Genomic DNA, 20,982 nt, shown 5'->3' with positions numbered 1-20,982 from the left:
CTTCTTTTTTTTTGGCAATAAACCATTTCATGGTTATTTCTTGTCCCTGCATTTCTTTGCTTACCACACCCACAAAAGAACACCACAGCCATAAAATGTTACTCCTTGCCCTAGACCACGTACAAAAAGGTCGTAACAAGAATGAACCTCATGCATCCCTTAAGCTAACTGTTCTATTTTCACCTTTTACTAATTCAATGTCTAGCAAATAATCAGAGTTTTCTATTCCACCTGTGAATGAAAGCTATGCTAAATACAGTATAATGAGCCCAGGTATAAAGAAATGCCTGTGATTACATTACTTGTCAAACAAATACCGATACAGTTTGTAGTTGACTCAGGAGCAGAGCACTCTGATACATATGTGTGAATTTTATACTTCACCTAGAACTAGCAATTGCTCCTTGATTGCTATGGGAGCATCAGGAATGTCAGTCATTGAGACATTCTTAGCGCCCTTAAGGTGCGAATCCATAACTACACAGAAACAATTTCAATTCTCTTTTTTAATTTCTATTGTGTACCCAATAAATTATTGCTAAAAGTATTGCCCAATAAATCTGCTGGGTCAAGATTTGATGTGCAAACTAAATTTAAATCTAATCAGCACATCACTAGGCCTTAAGATAGAATAAGGAAATGACTGCTTTGTAAAACATTATCCCAGATCTCTGCTCTATGTGTACAAATGGAAACTGTGTGATTTTTCTTTTACTGACATCACACACTCTCTTGAGGGAAAAGCAAAAACTCACCTCTTCTTCATAAAACATAAACATACATAAAACCAGAAATTTTACATTGCACTTCACACATACACAGACACAAATCGGATGTGAGCTATGAGAAAGAGTGGTATAGGAAGTTAGATAAGCCAGATATACTGATGTTGAACCGTTTGATATGGAGTGAGCACAGATGTTGTGGTTGACTTCAGTTCGTGCTGGTTATCCACACCCATTCCAAATTAACCATGCATCTGCGCATCCCTCCATAGCCAAATCTGCCAAAGATCCAAGACCAGGCCTCCAGTCCTCCGGTGCGCGAGGAAGTAGAAGCACGGTAAACGGACAGGTGTCCGCGCTAGGCTGGACAATAAACTTGACTACATCCGACTCGAATGCACTACACAGCGAGAGTTTAGAAACTGCTGTGTCTTTGTTTTCACGGAGTTGTGGCTCAGCAACAGAGTTCCGGACGCTGCCACTCAGCTCGATGGGCTAACCTCGTTTAGAGCCAACAGAAATGCAGATCTGTGCGGTAAGACTCGCGGTGGTGGTGTGTGTGTGTGTGTTTACATCAACACAGAATGTTGTAAGAACTCTGTGTTTGTTTCTAGTTACTGCTCATCATGAGTAGAGTTTGTGACTGTTAGAAGCTGGCCATTTTATTTACCACGTGAATTCACCACAGTTTTCATTGTCAGAGTTTACATTCCCCCAATACTAAGGCTAAGGAGGCACAAAGTGAGCTATAAGGTTTCAGAATGCTCACCCAACGGACTGTTAATCATCGCCTGAGATTTCAGTCAAAAAACTCATGTCAGTGCTGCCTAAATTCCATCATGTGGACTTTGTGACGAGAGGGGAAACATATCTCTGTTATGCTAATTCCAGCATACAGACCACTCATCAGTTGCTCTAAAGCGGTTCTGAAGCAGGTGAAAACCTGGCCAGCAGGAGCCACCTCTGCTCTTCAGGACTGCTTTGCACTGACTGGAACATCTTCAGGGAGGCTGCAATCGACAGCGACTCCATCAACTTGGAGGAGTACATGGCATCAGTGACCAGCTACATCGGCAAGTGCATTGAAGATGTTACTGTCTCAAAGACCATCACCACGCGCTCCATCCAGAAGCTGTGGATGACTGTTAACGTGTGTGCGCTGTGAAGACTAGAGACCTAGCCTCAATGACTATTGTCCTGTCGCAGGCCCATTGTTATGAAGTGCTTAAAAAAGCACCAATAGGCACATCAAGACCCAGTTACCACCCTCACTGGACACCCTGCAGTTTGCGTATTGTCCAATCTGCTCAATGGACGATGCCATTGCCACAACCCTTCATTTAGCCCTCACCTACCTGGACAATAAAGACACTTATGTATGAATGCTGTTCATAGACTTTAGTGCAGCATTCAATACAATCATCCCTCAGCACCTCATTGGGATTCTGAGCCTGCGGGGACTGAACACCTCCTTCTGCAACTGGATCCTGGACTTCATGTCTGGGAGACTTCAGTCAGTCCGGATCGGGAACAGAATCTCCAGCACCACCACACTGAACCCTCAGGGTTGCATGCTGAGGCCACTGCTGTTCACCTTGCTGACTCACGACTGTGCAGCAATGGCTCAATGATCAAACCATATTAAGTATGCCAATGACACGACCGTGGTGGGTCTCATCAGCAAGAACAATGAGTCAGCATACAGGGAGGAGATGCAACAGCTTACTGCCTGGTGTAGAGCAAACAACCTGTCTCTGAATGTTGATAAATCTAAAGAGATGGTTGTTGACTTCTGGAGACTACAGAGCGACCGCTCTGTAGAGACTGTCAAGAGCACCAAATTTCTTGGTGTTCATCTAGTGGAGAACTTCACCTGGTCACTCACCAGCTCCATCACCAAGAAAGCCCAGCAGCATCTCTACTTCTTATGAAGGCTGAGAAAGGCACATCTCCCTCCCCCCATCTTGACTACGTTTTACAGAGTTACCATTGAGAGTATTCCGGGCAGCTGCATCACTGTCTGGTTTGGGAACCGCACCATCTTGGATCGTAAGGCCCTGCAGCGGATAGTGAGGACAGCTGAGAAGATCATTGGCGTCTCTCTTCCCTCTATCTTGGATATTTACACCACATGCTGCATCCGCAAAGCCAACAGCATTGTGGATGACCCCACACACCCCCACACACAATCTTCACCCTCCTGCGTCTGGAAAAAGGTACCGAAGCATTCGGGCCCTCACGACCAGACTGTGTAACAGTTTCTTCCCACAAGCCATCAGACTCCTTAATAATTGAAACTGAACTGTAAAAAGCACAACATACACATGCACATCAACTGTATGGACTGCACAGACCTACACCAAATACACACACTTCCAATATAAATCCATCAACATGTTTACATGCTGTTTTTGCACACATTTTTGCCCTTTGCACATACTGTCTCACATTTCAGTCATTTGCTGTTTTTCACAATTCTTTACATTATCTCGGTGACCTGCTGCTATAACACTGTGTTCAATTTAGTATTACTGCACACAATATTGTTGAACATGCAGTACTTACACTGGTCGGTGCTGTTTCTGTTTATTGTCTTTTGTGTATAGTCTTTTTTGTATTGTCTTGTAATTTTTTGTCTGCACTGTCTTTTGTCCTGCACTATCTTGTCTGTCTTGTTTGTCTTGTCCTGCACTGTTTGCACCAGGTTTCACAGTTGCACTTTGTGTCTAGGACTACTTACTAAGTCCTTAGCCCTGTCTTTGTTTTATGTAGCACTTTGGTCCTGGTGAAATGTTGTCTCATTTCACTGTGTACTGCAACAGCTATATATGGATGAAATGACGACAAAAGCCATACTGCACACTGGACCCTGCCCAAATTAGAATCTTCAGAAATGTAATTACAAAAGGTGCCAAAAGAGTTGTGGGAAGATGGAAAATATGATGTGGGCCTGATTATAAATTGCGCTTCATTCATACCATTCATTCATTAATTTTCTACCGGTTATCTGAACTTCTCGGGTCACGGGGAGCCTGTGCCTATATCAGGCATCATCGGGCATCAAGGCAGGATACACCCTGGACGGAGTGCCAACCCATTGCAGGGCACACACACTCTCATTCACTCACGCAATCACACACTACGGACAATTTTCCAGAGATGCCAGTCAACCTACCATGCGTGTCTTTGGTCCGAGGGAGGAAACCGGAGTACCCGGAGAAAACCCTTGAGGCACGGGGAGAACATGCAAACTCCACACTCACAATTCGGAGGTGGGATTCGAACCCCCAACCCTGGAGGTGTGAGGCGAACGTGCTAACCACTAAGCCACCATGCTCCCCCTTCATTGACCATTACTCCAAAAAATAAATAAATAAATAAAAGGCTCAATATCCCCTAAAACCAGAATCTACAGCAGGTATAACACTGGTGTTCAACTCCCAGTTAAAACCATGTGAGATGTCTCCTGTGTAAACCTCACTATTCCCATTAAAGAAAATAAGCCTGTCATATCTGAAACTTGTTCAACAAGAAGTGCAGTTCCTAGTAGGGATGTACCGACCCAATATTTTGGATCGGTATCGGTGCCGATCCAAGCATTTTGAGTGGATCAGGTATCGGTGGTGCATGACCGATCCAAATCCGATACCTGTGGTCATGGGCGTCGCACTTTTCAGAGCGCCGCCAGTCGAATCCATTCCGCTTGAGGAATGCCCTAATTAATTAAACTCCATTCCGCATTTTACCTGCAGTATTGACCACGCTGCTGCTTCCTGAAATCCATGGGCGTCGGAACCATTATATGTGTGTGGGACAGGACACACCCACTTTTTATTTACTTCCGACGACCCTGTCCATGTTGAATAATGTCAATTAACTAACTATTGCTTGAACTTGAAAATACACTTATATTTTACATTACATTAATTAAAATAAATATAATAAATTTTATGGGAAATATGTTGCAGGCAAGTTTAGCAGGTGCCCTTTCCATTTACCTCAACGCGTTAAACATGTCGCACATTTGAGTGCAAGGTTTACTGTTTAATACATTTTGCATTGTGTTTCAAGAGTTCTAATATAAGATCCACTTTAAAATATTGCCTTTTGTTCTGAAAATAATTTAATTTAATAATTGCAATATATATGGTTTAGATTGTTATACCACTAACTGTTAAATATACTGTTTGCTAATGCATTAATACTTTTTTAAGGTTTCTTGTGTTTTCATTTTTCATCCAGTAATGGGCATTTTTGTATTTTTTTGCCAGAAACAAATAAATCTTAATAACTAAACGAGTTGTATGCATTCTTTAGTTTTAAAGGTAGAAAAGATCATCGGATCGGATCGGTACTGGCCGATACTGGCGAACTCTGGTATTCGAATCGGATCGGAAGAGAAAAAGTGGTATCGGTACATCCGTCGTTCCTAGGACATTTAATTTCTGCAGAAGGTAAATGACTTGAGTTGAGCAGAATAAAAGGAATTCAGTAAATTCCTACAAAAAAACAGTTAATGTCTTTTTAGGCATGTGTTCATACCCAATTATGCTGTTTTAGAGGCACCGCTGAGTGCTATTGCTCACGCACAAGGCCTACAGTACAAGCACACAGCAAAGTAACATGGACTTATCGAGATCCTTTGTTTGTGCCTTTGTTTATGTTCCTCGTCACGCGTCTTCCCCGCCTTCGTCTGCTCCTCCCGTCTCTACACACCTGTTTGGAATTGTCATTATTATGTCTATTTAACCGTGGAATCATCGTCATTGTCCCGTCATTGTCATGTTCATGTAACATCATTGTTCATCGTCCTTTGTTTGGTTTAGTTTTCATCTGTGTTCCTGTTTCATGTCTATTATTTATTAAACCCCATTCTTTTGAAGCTGTCCTGCATACGGGTCTGTCTCTTTCCTTCCCGGTTGTGACAGAACATAACTGTACTACAACCTTATCTTTGTTCTTGGGTATAAAAGGAAGGTTTGATATTGGTTTTATATTTGGGCTGTAGTTATAATTAAGGCATATAGCTAGCGCTAAGGGAAAATTTGATAAGATTTTCAAGGGTAAAACATGTAGCTAGGGGAATCTAGCGCACATGATTATAATTTTAAAGAGGAAATAAGAGTAATTAAATTAGTCACTCAAAGGTGAGTGAAACACTCTAGGCCATATTCTGATATATTAATATTGTTGTCCACAGGATTAGCTATCAAATTGTCTGGTTCCCTTTTGAGGAAACTCAACGCTGCTTCAGGGCTGACAATCAGTGTTGTAATGTAATGGAGTACAAATACTTTGTTAATGTACTTAAGTAGAAATTTCACGTATCTGTACTTTACTTCGCTATTTAAATTTATGTTAATTTTCACTTTTACTCCACTACATTTCCTAGATAAAATGTATACTTTTACTTCGTTATATTTCCACTAAGCATCTTCATTACTCGTTACTACAAAAGAAACAAGAAGAAATGTGTGCGACTGCAATAAGAAAGGCCCCGATATGTGGCAACTTTGGGTCTGGCACCTGAGGGGGACCAGTTCCTAGAGGCAGGCCTCTCATATGAGGTGACAGAGACTCTATTGAATGCTAGGGCTCCCCACACTAGGAAGCTGTATGCTTCTGGTGTGATGAATGCTGTCATCCAGTTCACTGCCTGGGTGGTACAGTGCTGGAGTTCCTGCAGTCTTGATTTTCTCTGGGCCTTTCCCCATCTACTTTAAAGGTGTACATGGCTGCCATTGCTGCAAACCATGGACCTGACCTCAGGGCCTCCTTGGGTAGGCACCCTCTGGTCTCTCACTTTCTGCGTGGTGTCAGGCAGCTGAGGCCTTCCTGCAGGTGCGCTTTCCTTCCTGGAACCTCTCTGTGGTCCTGGAGGGGCTGCTGGAGTCCCAATTTGAACCCTCGTGGCATAACATCTCCTCCGTTTTTGTCTGTTTTGGGAGCTGGAACAGGGGTAATCTGGTTTCCAAACAGTGCCTGGAGCACTGGGTAGTGGAGCCCAATACTCAGGCCAATGAGGTGTGCGGTCTTGCCTCGCCTCTCGGCATCAGTGCTCACCCCTCTAGGAGTATCGCCATGCCCAGTGCCTTAGCCAAGGGTGTTCCCCTTGAATATATTTGTGCTGTGGCGGGTTGGTCCTCTCTGCACACCTTTCAGGTACTATAACTTCACTAGGTCCTGCAGCCCTGATGGCATATCTCCTTCCCTTCTCAGGGAACTGGGTTACATGTAACCTGGTGTCATTTTAAGTTAAGTTTAGGCAATTTTGTTACAGTATAATTTAAGAAATGATGATTATTTTTTTTATCTTCAATTGGGGTGGCACGTGTGATGAAAAAAAAAAAAGCCATAGAAATCCCACTGTGAGAGGAAAGCAGCGGCAGTGCAGCAACCTGGACAACGCCGCTGATGAACAGAGATCACTTAGCACCAAAGTCAGCTCCGCTGTATTAGAGTGCAAGGAGGGGCTCCCGCCAAAAAGACGGCGGCCAATGAGGGAAAATTCGAACGCAACTAATGTATTGTCTCTCTATGCTATTTTTTAGATTCCCCGTGAGGAAAACAGGAATCATCTGGACACTGATAGGGTATCAGGCCAGCACAGTTGGAAGGCAGACTTGCCTGGGGAGAGGAATCCTAAGATCGGTCATCTCCACCACTGAGCCAAAAAAGTAGGCGTGACACGGAAGGACTCGAGCCTCTGAGAGGTACCCCGTGGGTAGGTCTGTTTGCTGACCTTTTCCTGATACTCTCTGGAGTGCCAACCCATCGCAGGGCATTTTATATATATTGTGACGGCGGCACGGGCACTCCAGTGACGAGAGAGAGTTACAGGCGGCGGTTCAGCACCTTGGCCAGCGGCGCTAACCGCGAGCGCCAAATCTTCAGCACCACGGCCAGCACCGCGGCAAGTGAGAGCGGGGCGGAGCGGCAGGAAAACACAGACCAATCAGGAGCGCCGCTGGAGCATTCACCCTCCAGGAGGAAAGCACAGCAGGAAGCAAGGCTCAGCAGCTGGAGAAGGAAAAGGGGGTGTGGCCTAACCGAGACTAATGCTTGTTATTTGTTCTAATATCTTTCTACAGAGACATCCAGCTGACTCAGGACTCCCTACCGCCGACTGCGCCTGCAAAACGTGCCTGGAGAGATCTGCTCCGCCGCTACCCTGCCGCCCTCCTCCTGTTGTCTAGACAGAGAGCCTGGACCCCTGCCCAGCGACCCCTACAGGGAACTATTCTTGTTTTCACTGCCTTGCTACTTTTCCCATATGCTTTCAGTGTTGGACAATTAAACTCACTCTTCTGCTAAAACCCTGATCCAGTCTCTCTGCCTCTTCTTCCGTGTCCCGTCTCTCTAAGAGCCCTACACTGGTGGAGAATGCGGGCATCGGACACGGAAGCAGCTACGGAGCCCTACAATATATATATATATATGTAGAAATGTAGATTAAATACCTATATATATATATATATATATATATATATATATATATATATATATATATATATATATATATATAGGTATTTAATCTACATTTCTACATTTTAACTGGGAAAGAGAAAGAGCCAGCCAAAGTTTCATCAGGACAGCCAAAGTTTGGGAGTTAAATATGAAAACACCCTACCACCTTTAGTAGATTTTGATATTCTGGGAACTACCAGAAGCCCTGAGTTTTGTGATCTCAGAGAGCATGGAGGAATGTAGAATGTTAGAAGACTAGTTTGATACATGGGAGCTAAACCATTAAGAGCCCTGTGCTAAACCATAAAGTAGCAGCAGTTTGTAATCAATTCTAAACCTAAAAGGTAGCCAGTGTAAAGATGAAAAAAATTCTGAGAAAGCTACCCTAGTGATATTATCTAGATGAGCTTTAAATTGGAGGCCAGGGCCGATAATCACACCAAGGTCTTTTACGGCTGCAGATGATGGAACAGAAAGACCATCCAGAGTTTACTCTGTAATCAGAAAGCTTACTTCTGGCTACATGTGGTCCTAGTACAAGCACTTCTGTTTTGTCAGAGTTAAGCAGAAGGAAGCTAGTAAGCAACTGTCCGATGCCCTTTACACAACCTTCAATCTTAGGGCCTTTTTACACCTGGCCACTTCGTGTGTTTTCTCTGATCCGATAGCTATCTAATTTGTTAAAACTGTTCCATTTACATTAGGCCACATAAATGCGTCTTGGCGAATCGGAGATCAATCCGATCTTTCTAATCCCGCCCAATATGCAAATATATTTCACCTCATTTCCGGGGTAATTGAAATGGAACACGCATTGGTGTATGCGGTTGCTACAAAAAACAGCATTTACTGATTGCTGCATTGATCACTGGTGGCAGCAGTGCATGTTAAGACCCAACAAGACACCTGGTTGAAAGATTGGAGCCAGCGTTGGTGGGAAAACATATTTGTTTCTGGTGCGATGCATGACTTGCGAGTCACTTGTGAGTGCCGTACTTCCGTTTGGGAGGAGTACAGCGCTGACTTATGTGGCTTGAGCAACCACATGCATTTACACCTGTCCATTTTCATCTGAAATGCGTCCCAGAACACCTCCTGTAGTGGTTTGAGCGATCGGATTTATATCCGTCTCGAAACCATTTCGGAGGGCATTTAGACCTGGTCTTTTTACGATCGGATAGCTATCGGATCACAGAAAACGCATGAGGTGACCAGGTGTAAAAACCCCCTTATTAAGCTGGTGTATCACATCTGATTTGACTGAAAAATATAGGGCTGCATGTCAGGAGGAAGTTAGTAAGCATCCACTGTCTAATGTTGTTTACAAATTCTTCAGTCTTCAGTCCGGTGTGTCTCATCTGAGTTAGTTGAAACATATAGCTGAATGCCATCAGCATAACAGTGGAAGCTAATAATATGCCACCAGGAATAATTGCACCAAAAGGTTGTGGACTAAAACAGAACCTTGTGGAACACCGAACATATCCTTATATCCAATATATTTAGTCACCATTTAGATATACAAACTGATAAAGATCAGTCAATAAGACCTGAGCCAAGGGAGGGCTGTCCCACAACATTTATTAGCCTATCAAGTAGAATAACATGGTCAATGGTGTCAAAATCTACACTAAGATAAAGTAACATCAGCAGGAAGACACAATTCTAATCCGTGGCCAGTAACATGTCATTTACCACTTTACCCAGTGCTTTCTCTGTGCTATTATAAGGCATAAATTCTGAGTGATTTTAACATTTCATGAATGTTATTCCTATATAAGTATGAACATGAGTACTGTGCTACAACCCTTTCTCGATTCTTGGAGATAAAGGGGAGGATTGATATTGGCCTATAGTTGATCAGCTGACAGGGGTCAAGGTAAGGTTTGTTAAAAAGGAATTTGATAACTGCTAATATAAAATATTCAGGTGCATAACCAGTGCTAAGGGAAAAATGTATTATTTTAGAAGGGGTTTGGTAGCTACTGGTATTACCTCATCTCATTTTCATTTTCTACCGCTTTATCCGAACTGGTATTACCTGTTTATAGAAATACGTAGGTAAGGGATCCAGCATGCAGATTGATCATTTTAATTATGGCACCATATGGCTGTAAATAACAATTAGTGTAATCAACAAGGTATACATTTTTGTGGCTGTGAGTGGTGTGAAAAAGTGTTTGCCCCTTCCTGATTTTTGATTTTTTTTTGCATCTTTGAATCTTTGTCACACTATAATGTTTCAGATAAACAAATTTAAATATTAGTCAAAGATAACAAGTAAACACAACATGCAGTTTTTAAATGAAGGTTTTTATTATTAAGGGAAAAAAGTACTTGCCCCTAAACCTAATAACTGTCTGGACCACCCTTAACAGCAAGAACTGCAACCAAGCATTTGCAATAACTTGCAATGAGTCTGTTACAATGCTGTGGAGAAATTTTTGTACATTCATCTTTGCAGAATTGTAATTAAGCCACATTGGAGGGATTTAGAGCATGATCTGAAACATTAAATTGTGACAAACATGCAAAAAAATAAAAACTCAGGAGGAGGACAAGCACTTTTTCACACCACTGTATTTTAAGTTAGTATAAGGAACTTCAAATGTGTTGAATTTATGTCTAGATTTTTATGTGGTACATAGCTTAGGCATGGCTGATACTAAACCTATAACCAGGCAGACAAGCTTCATTCAAGGCAATAACCTTGATTGGTTTAACCCATTTTTCTGTTAAGCACAGAACACTAAACTTTTAATCAGTAATTATTTCATTAACAACAAGTGCCTTAGATGCAAGAGATCTTTGGCAGCCTGGTAGACATGGGAATCAAACTCACAACCTTCCGATTAATAATCCAACACCTTAACCACTAGGCTAAAAGAAACAGGAAAGTAACAAGAGGGGAACCTCAGAGTTTAAAGAGAAGGAGACCTTAATACAAGATAGTAAACATTAATGAAAAGTTAACCTATTGTATGTTTTATGGCCTTTCTGTCAAGAAAAACAAGGGGTGCTCAGACACTTAGTATTTACCCTAGAGCTTGTTTCTGTCTCATTAGGGCTTACAGGAGTCTTATCAAATTTATGTGGGCGGCAAGTTGTGGTGGGAAGTAATGGTGATGTGGGATTGGTATACATTGTCACCAAAGAGTTGTAATATTGCATGTCATAAGGTGGTAGACAAGCAAACTCTGAAAGCAGGCTGTGACGGCAGTGCCAATGCCTCCACATGCAAGAAACACAAAATCGATCCTTGCTCCTAAAGCCTGTGGTCCTGAAGAAACTCAGCAAGTCAATTGTGGCTGCAAAGCAGGCCAGCTAAAAGCCCACCAAAACCATAGGTTCAGCAATAGGAGAGATGAGAGTTAGTTCTCCTTTATGAAGCTAATGCTGTATGTATGCCTCCATCTGTTTTTCAATTACCGGACTAAAGAAATAGAGCCTTTCTGGTGCAAGCCACTCTCGGCTCCTGGGCCCCATCAGCTGAGCCAGCATTCACCTCTCTCACCGGCTGGCTAACGAATACATCCAGCATTGCTCCCTCACCTCCATTGGACTGCTTTCTATTCCACCTACACTTTCATTTTCTAATTTGAGAAAATAAAAGAGCACTTTTCCCCACTGATCCCCAAAATCTGTGTCTGTGTCTCACTTGTGTGATAAAGTGCAATATATATGTCTGTATAGTTATCTTTGAATAATTTAATAGAAAAGTTCCTGAATCTATAAAATGCAAATAAGTTATCTAAAAACTTGTTGATTAAATGGATGATCGATTAGTTTGTCACAATAAGGTGTGTGATCAATTATTCAGGCCTTGTTGAACACTAGGGGGAAAACTTGCAGTGTTTCTCAGTTATTTATAAAGTTAGCAGTGGGAAAACCGTCGATTGTGAAAGCTTAATTCTCTCCCCCTTTTCAGGTATTCATTTGAGTTCTCTGTAAATATTGTATGAGTTTATGGTAAAGTATGTTTTGAGACTTTGCAGATGTCATTATGATATTGATTGCATTCGGATTAACATGTATAAAAGCTTAATTTGTTCAGAGATGTGTTTAGCTCTAAGCTCCATTTTTAGCATTGTTGGCATTGAGGCTCACATAGCACTACATATTTAGTATACATGATTATAAATAATGTTTAATTTTATTTATTTAATTCTGTTTGTTTGATTTGCTGGAAAATGTGAATATGTTGCGAAATGTGACATGTAATGTCTGTGCAATGTAGAAAAAGCCAATCTTGCTATTTTGAGAAGTTGTCTATTGTAAACTGTTAAAAAAGATTATGCATGAAGTTGGCAGTGGGAAAACATTGTTGATTGTTATTGTTTAATTCTCCCCCCTTTTTTCAGGGGAATAACATTTGGAGGCACTGCTGGGATTGACTCCTCAGAGGACAGTCGTCACTTACCTGGCAGACAGATTTTGATGTTGTAAAAACAACCCAGGACATCAGGGAAGTGGAAAGAGCTCCGGCAGTAAAGGCAAGAAAGAGTCAACAGAACCGTAGACCTGAGGCCATAGAGATCATCAGGTGAAACAGACAGTTCAGTCAGTCTCATGTAAGCCACTACTCAGTGAAAAGTTCCACCCTATTGTCACAAAGGAGACAACAGTGCTCGAGTAAATGCAAGTTGAAGAGATCGCCATGCTAAATTTCTTACCCAAAGACAAGCTTCTCAGTGCTTCTCAGTGTTTGTGAATTCCTTCATGTGGCAGAGAAGCTTTTATCTAAATCTTGCATGTCTTTGATTTCTCATGTCCTCCAACACGTCAAAGGCCCCTTTTCCACTGAGGCAGTTTGAGTGCTGGTTCAGAGCCTAATTTAGAACCAGTTCTTTCTTTTTCAACAGCCAAAGCACCGGCTTTGAACCAGGAAAAGTGGTTCTTAAGTAGCACCAAAACATTGCTGGTCTAGACTTAAGAACTGCTTGCATCAGGGGTTGGGGTCGGGGCTACTGTTAGCGCATTTGATAATGTACCTTAAGTATACCAATGTTTAATACACTTTTACTTTACCCCAAGATGATCAATTATCAGCACACATGATAGTAGTTAGCTACATGCTAAGGCTTACTTTTTTATGTGTTAATGATAAAATAATGTTATGTACTTTCTTGATTACAACCTCTGTTTATACAAATTACATGGAGCAGCACGTACATGTTGGATTTGCCGCGTTTGGATGCCAATGTAGGCTCACAAAACCATGAGCATTAACAGTAAAGCAACATCTGCCATTGTTGCTGTGTTTGCCGCTGCTGCGCTTACGTTGCTGGGAAACGTGACACGTCTACAGTGACGTCAGTCTTGGCTCTGTGATGGCTCTCTAGCCGATGGAAAGGCAAACCGGTTCTTAGAAGGTTCGCCATTGGAACCAACTTTGAACCAGCACCAGCACTAGCTCTGAACCTACAGTACTGTACATACAGTAACAAAGTAGATATGCAACCCCTCCTTCTTGACACAAAGTCCACAGACGAGGCTTTGTTGGAGAAATTAAACATTGCTTGTGCTAATGAGGCAGAAAGACAAAAACACTGTTGTCCATGCAGTGAAGTCTAGTGATGAAACCACTGATAAGAAATCCAGTGCCACTCAAATTGCATCAAAATCATCTTCTATCATGTGCTGTCAGATCTGGAAGAACTAAGAACTGATTTTTCCCACCCTCCCTTCTCCCTATCATTCTGGTCGCCAAGAGGTAGGTATGGGCGCGGTGCGTTGGGGGTTGTGCTTGGCCCTTCAGCGCGGCTGTGGACATCGCTCTGCCCTTCAGCTCAATTGTGCTTGCCGCTCGGCCCTCTCTGGATGCGCCAATGTGTGCCTTGCTCCCCCCATCTACCTCGCCGTGTGCCTTGCTCCCCCATCTGCCTCGCCGTGTGCCTTGCCCCCCCATCTGCCTCACCGTGTTTCTTGCTCCCCCATCTTCCTCGCCATGTGCCTTGCTCCCCCCATCTGACTTGCCGTGTGCCTTGCTCCCCTCTCCTGGACTTCGTCAGGATTGTCATTAAGATGGGATTGGCACTTCAAGAGCCGCACTTCGAGTCGGGGTACTGTCAGGACACAGCCCGGACTTTTGGCCATGTGCTTCTGTTTATGTTCTGTGTCACATGACTGCCCGCCCCTTGTTTACTCCTCCCATCTCTGCAGACCTGTTCTATATGTGTTCATTGTTATGTCTATTTAACCATGCCATGTTGCCGATGACAGGGTGAAATCATCGTCAGTGTACTCTCGTCCTTTGTCTTGTCTAGTTGTCATCTTTGTTCCTGTTTTGTATTTATTATTTATTAAACCCTATTTATTTGAAGCTATCCTACCTATAGGTCTGTCTTCCTCCTCCTGGACTGAATTCAGAAGCTCCTACCTGCAATCATAAAGAGTATGTGGAGAAATGGAAACATGGAACAGAAGAGGCCTATGAAATCACAAGAGTGTGTGCTCAAAAATCAGCTGACAGGAGCAAAAAGACCTTTGACAGAAAGGTGAGGAGCACCACATACAGTAGCAGCCAGGTGATTGTGTTCTTGTAAAGAACCTAACACCATGGGGAGGCCCTGGGAAAATTTGCATTTTCTGGGAGGACAGCATCCAATATGTTTACAAGATGGCTTGTATACACTCCGGATACAATATGTTGCCATTTACTTGTTTTAGCCAGACTATTATTAGCACATGGACACCAGACAAAGTGATGTTTATGTTAACAACCACCAGAAATTAATACGATACAGAAATCGTGCAAGAACCAATCTGCACGATGATGTGTTGGAAAGGCTTCGCGACCTCGGCTTGCTGTGGAGACCAGGCCTCCAGTTTCAATTCAATTCAATTCAAGTTTATTTGTATAGCGCTTTTTACAATAGACATTGTCTCAAAGCAGCTTTACAGAACATAAACATAGAGCAGAAGGTAAACATAATTAATGATAAAGGAAATAACGAATAATAAAAGATAAGAATTAACAGAATAAAAATTCTAGATTATTATTAGATGTATATAGTTCACAGTGTGTATGTATTTATTCCCCTATGAGCAAGTCTGAGATGACTCAGGCAGCAGTGGCAAGGAAAAACTCCCTTAAATTGGTAAAGGAAGAAACCTTGAGAGGAACCGGACTCAAGGGGGAACCCATCCTCATATGGGTGACACTGGGGGTGTGATTGTAATATACAGTCAAACAAATGTTGTATTGGTGTGAGGTTCAAGGACTTCTGATCTTCTGAGTACCACAGAGTCTAACTGGAGATGTCTCGGATTCTTAGAGTCGGCCTCGGCTCAGTGGATGTCCAAAGGCTTCGTCCCACAAAGGACGATGGGAGCTGGTACAGTGTCTGGATGCCTCGGGATGGGTACAAAGAGAAAAGCAGTGGAAAGGGATTAACATATCTGCCGTTCATAAAAATGTGCTGGTCTGATGTACTGGTGCATGATATTATGGGATGTATTATGTGTACGCCTGACTGAAGAGATGAGTTTTTAATCTACATTTAAACTGGGAAAGTGTGTCTGAGCCCCGAACACTATCAGGAAGACTATTCCAAAGTTTGGGAGCTAAATAAGAAAATGCTCTACCACCTTTAGTAGACTTAGATATTCTGGGAACTAGCAAAAGCCCTGAGTTTTGTGATCTCAGAGAGCGTGAAGCATTGTAACGTGTTAGAAGACTAGTTAGATACATGGGAGCTAAACCATTAAGAGCCTTGTATGTAAGTAGCAGCAGTTTGTAGTCAATTCTATACCTAACAGGTAGCCAGTGTAGAGATGATAAAATTGGGGTTATATGGTCATACTTTCTTGTCCTAGTGAGAACTCTGGCAGCTGCATTTTGGACTAACTGTAACCTATTTATTAAAGATGCAGGACATCCACCTAGTAATGCATTACAATAGTCTAGTCTAGAGGTCATGAACGCATGAACTAGCTTCTCAGCATCAGATACAGACAGGATGTTTCTCAGCTTGGCAATGTTTCTAAGGTGGAAGAAGGCTGTTTTGGTAGTATGGGCGATATGATTTTTAAAAGACAAGTTACTGTCTAGTATAACACCGAGGTCTTTCACTGTCGAGCTACTTGTAATAGTACATCCCTCTAAATGGGAGTTAAGTTGTGAGAGTTTATGTGCACTGGTTTTTGGACCTATGAGTAGTATTTCAGTCTTATCGGAGTTTAACAATAGAAAGTTGCAGCTCATCCAGTCTTTTATCTCTCTAAGGCACTGAGTTAATTTGGACACTGTGGCTATTTCATCTGGTTTTGATGAGATATATAACTGTGTGTCATCAGCATAACAATGGAAACTAATCCCATGTCTTCTAATAATGTTCCCTAATGGAAGCATGTATATAGAGAAAAGCAGAGGTCCTAGAACTGATCCTTGAGGGACCCCATAATTAACTGGTAGTAAACTGGAGGATTCACCATTTAATTCTACAAAATGGTATCGGTCAGACAGGTAGGATCTAAACCAGCTTAAAGCCTGACCATGAATACCTGTGTAATATTGTAAGCGATCTAGAAGAATGTTGTGATCTATAGTGTCGAATGCAGCACTAAGGTCAAGTAGAACTAATAGTGACATACAGTCTTGGTCCGAAGCTAAGAACAAGTCGTTTGTAACTTTAACAAGTGCAGTTTCTGTGCTATGATGGGGCCTGAAACCTGACTGAAACTCTTCAAGGATGTTGCTCTCCTGTAAGAAGGAGCTCAGTTGAACAGACACAACCTTTTCAAGTATTTTAGACATAAACGGGAGGTGTGAGATAGGTCTGTAATTTGATAGTTCATTAGGGTCTAAGTTAGGTTTTTTGATGAGTGGCCTAATAACTGCCAACTTAAAAGACTTCGGGACGTAACCTAAAGATAACGAGGAGTTAATGATATTAAGAAGAGGCTCACCAGCTTTATGTAACACTTCTTTCAGTAATTTAGTTGGGATGGGGTCTAGTGAACATGTTGTTGATTTAGCTGTAGTAATAAGTTTATCTAACTCTTCCTGTCCTGTACTTGTAAAGCTGTGTAAAGCCTTAGGTGAGATTGTGTCACTGGTTGCTCTCATATGTTGGGCGTCACCTATTTTATTCCTGATACTTTCGATTTTATCAGTGAAGAATCTCATAAAGTCCTCACTACTGAAATGTGATGGAATAGTGTGTTCAGATTTCTGATTTTTTGTTAAACTAGCCACTGTGCTAAATAAAAACCTGGGATTGTTCTGGTTATTTTCTATGAGTTTGCTCAGGTGCTCAGCCCTAGCAGCTTTTAGAGCCTGTCTATAGCTGGACATACTGTCCTTATACGCAATTCTAAACACCTCTAATTTAGTTTTTCTCCATTTCCGTTTGAGGTTACGTCGATGAGTTGCACTAGTGATGTTTTGTTTGAGCCCAAGTGAGTTTAGTAAGTCCATAAATGTGAGTCCTAAAGCGTCGTTTGTGTCGTCAACATGAATGTTAAAGTCTCCTACAATTAATGCTTTGTCAAAGTTAACTAATAGGTCTGAGAGAAAATCTGTGAATTCTCTAAGAAAAACTGTGTAGGGCCCTGGGGGTCTGTATACGGTCGCTAGAGCAAGAGACATCAGGGATTTCTTCGTGTGCATGTGCGATAGTGTAACATTAAGGACGAGCACTTCAAAAGAACTAAATCTATGCTGTGTTCTCTGGGTAACAGTGAGGTAATCACTAAGGATAGTGGCGACACCACCTCCACGACCAGTCAGACGAGGTTCGTGCTTATAGATATATCCTGATGGTGTAGACTCATTTAGACTGATGTATTCATTTGGTTTAATCCACGTTTCGGTGAGGCAGAGTGCAGTAAGGCTATTATCTAAGATCATTTCATTTACAATAAGTGCTTTGGGTGCAAGAGATCTAATGTTCAGAAGTCCAAACTTTAAGAACTGTTTTTGTTTGTTTCTTTGGCATTTTTCTGGTCTAATTACAGTAAGATTATTTCGAGGACTTCTCGTGTATTTACTTTTGGATCTCACTGCTCGGGGAACAGACACAGTTTCTATAGGGTGAGCTATGTGTGCATTTTCTGTGTCAATGTGCTGAGGTGAAGGATGGCTATTAAGATTTAAATTTAAAGAGTAGTTTACCAGTCAGAAGGTGTTCAGCGCCCTGGAGATGTGGTCCGAGAGGATCTCCGCTCCAACTCTGCTGGGGTGCAGGCCGTCAGCACGGAATAGCCTAGGACGCTCCCAGAAAACATTCCAATTATCGATAAAGAGTAGTTTCTGAGCCTGACACCATGACTGTAACCATTCATTTAAAGCGAAAAGTCTACTGAACCTTTCAATTCCTCGCTGGTAAGTTGGAAGTGGTCCAGACACGATGATCCTCGTCGTGGGCGATGTGCTGCGAACCGTCTCCACCAGGGTGTTGAAGTCCCTCTTCAGGATCTCCGACTGCCTCAGGCTGGTGTCATTCGAGCCGACATGAAGAACCACAGCTTTGGTGTTTCTGCTCACGACTCTAGGTACCTGTGCAGAGACATCAAGAACACGAGCACCAGGTAAGCAGTGAGTGCGAGCCTTACCTTTAGCCACCGTAGCACGGACGTGGCGGACGATGGAGTCTCCGATGATCACGTTGTCGCAGTCCGCCTTGCGAAGGGGGGCGAAGCGGTTCCGGGTGGGGATCTCGAAGACCGGCGGTGGTGGAGGGGGAGAGGTTCTAGGCCGGGGACCGGCACGCGTCCTCCGCTGCTGCACCCAGGGCCTGCGGTGTCCTGGCGCCGGAGTGAACAGCTCCTGGGCAGGCCACTTCATCGGTGTGTTGGGCCTGGACAGAGAAACACGCGGGGTAGAGGTGGAGGGAGTGGTAGTTACATCCTGGGAGTTTACCTGAGACAGGTGAGCGACCGACCGGGGAGCTTCCAGCGCGGCATTCCGCTCCCGCAGCTCAGCCTGCTTCACCTGTAGTTCGCGGATCTGCTTCTCCACAGCAACCAGCTGGAGTTCTACCAAGTGCAGCTCCAATTCGTCCTCACCTGCACTCAAAGGCAGAGACGTAACCGGCATGGTGTTACAGAGCAAGTACAACAGATTGTAGTAGCGGTAGCCGAGCTAATGGGCTACTTGTGCTAGCCGGCTAGATGCGGACTATTTAACCTGTTTGTTTATTTATTTATTTATTTATTGTAAATCACTTGATTCTAAAAGATGAGAAAGGACATGGAGGAGAGCAGGGTGGGAGCGAGCCACTGGACTGAGCAGGTCAACTCCCTGCCTCTCACTCCAGTCTGTGAAATGAAAATGTGGAAGATGCGAGAGCTTGTACTAGTCGTAGCCGAGCTAACAAGTTAGTTATGCTCGCTGGCTAAAAGCTGACGCTGCGGGACAAGTAAATACTTTGTCAAGAATTAAAGTGTAGACTCAAGTCGGAATTGAATAAAAAATACTCAGCCAGGTATATAAATTGGAAGATGCGAGAGCTTGCTTCCTGTGTGCAGCTTGCTTCCTGTGTGCAGCTTGCTTCCTGTGTGCAGCTTGCTTCCTGTGTGCAGCTTGCTTCCTGTGTGCCAGTCCTTGGTGTCGCCTGATATCGGGGACCAGGGGAGGGGATGCCGGAAGTGGAAGCGGAAGTGTGGTAAGCAGGTGGGTGTCCGTGCTAGGCTAAAAATAAACCCTAGCCAGCCAGCTCTCCTGTCTACTTTCCAATGTTTGCTCCCTGGACAATAAACTGGACTACATCCGACTCAAACGCACTACACAACGAGAGTTTAGAAACTGCTGCGTCTTTGTTTTCACAGAGACATGGCTCAGCAACAGAGTTCGGGACGCTGCCAATCAGCTAGATGGGCTCACCTTGTTTCACACCGACAGAAATGCAGCTCTGTGCGGTAAGGCATCTCCAGCACCACCACACTGAACACTGGAGTCTCTCAGGGCTGTGTGCCCAGCCCACTGCTGTTCACCTTGCTGACTCATGACTGTGCAGCAATGCACAGATCGAACCATATCATCAAGTTCGCAAATTACACGACCGTGGTGTGACTCATCAGCTAGAACAACAAGCCAGCATACAGAAAGAAGGTGCAACAGCTAACCGCCTGGTGTAGAGTGAACAACCTGCCTCTGAATGTTGATAAAACCAAAGAGATAATTGTTGACTTCAGGAGAGGACAGAGTGACCACTCTGTGCTGAACATCGACAGATCATCTGTAGAGATTGTCAAGAGCACCAAATTTCATGGTGTTCATCTAGCGGAGAACTTCACCTGGTTTGTGTGTTTAGCTCTGAAATCCATTTTGAGCATTGTTGGCATGAGGCTCACATAGCACTACATATTTAGTATACATGCTTATAATTGTTTAATTTTACTTATTTAATTCTGTTCATTTGATTTGCTGGAAAAATGTGAATATATTGAGAAATGTGACATGTCTGTGCAATGAACAAAATGCCAATCTTGCTATTTTGAGAAGTTGTTTATTGTAAACTGTTAAAAAAGATTTTTCATAAAATTGGCAGTGGGAAGAGGGGGGCATGGTGGCTTAGTGGGTAGCATGTTCGCCTCACACCTCCAGGGTCGGGGTTTGATTCCCGCCTCTGCCTTTTGTGTGGGGAGTTTGCATGTTCTCCCCGTGCCTCGGGGGTTTCCTCCGGGTACTCCGGTTTCCTCCCCCAGTCCAAAGACATGCATGGTAGGTTGATTGGCATCTCTGGAAAATTATCCGTAGTCCATAGTGTGTGATTGCGTGAGTGAATGAGAGTGTGTGTGTGCCCTGCGATGGGTTGGCACTCCGTCCAGGGTGTATCCTGCCTTG

This window comes from Tachysurus fulvidraco, chromosome 5 (genome assembly GCF_022655615.1).
Source record: "Tachysurus fulvidraco isolate hzauxx_2018 chromosome 5, HZAU_PFXX_2.0, whole genome shotgun sequence".
Lineage (NCBI taxonomy): Eukaryota > Metazoa > Chordata > Actinopteri > Siluriformes > Bagridae > Tachysurus > Tachysurus fulvidraco.
The sequence above is the reverse complement of the archived record's forward strand: the minus strand, read 5'-3'. Positions refer to the sequence as shown.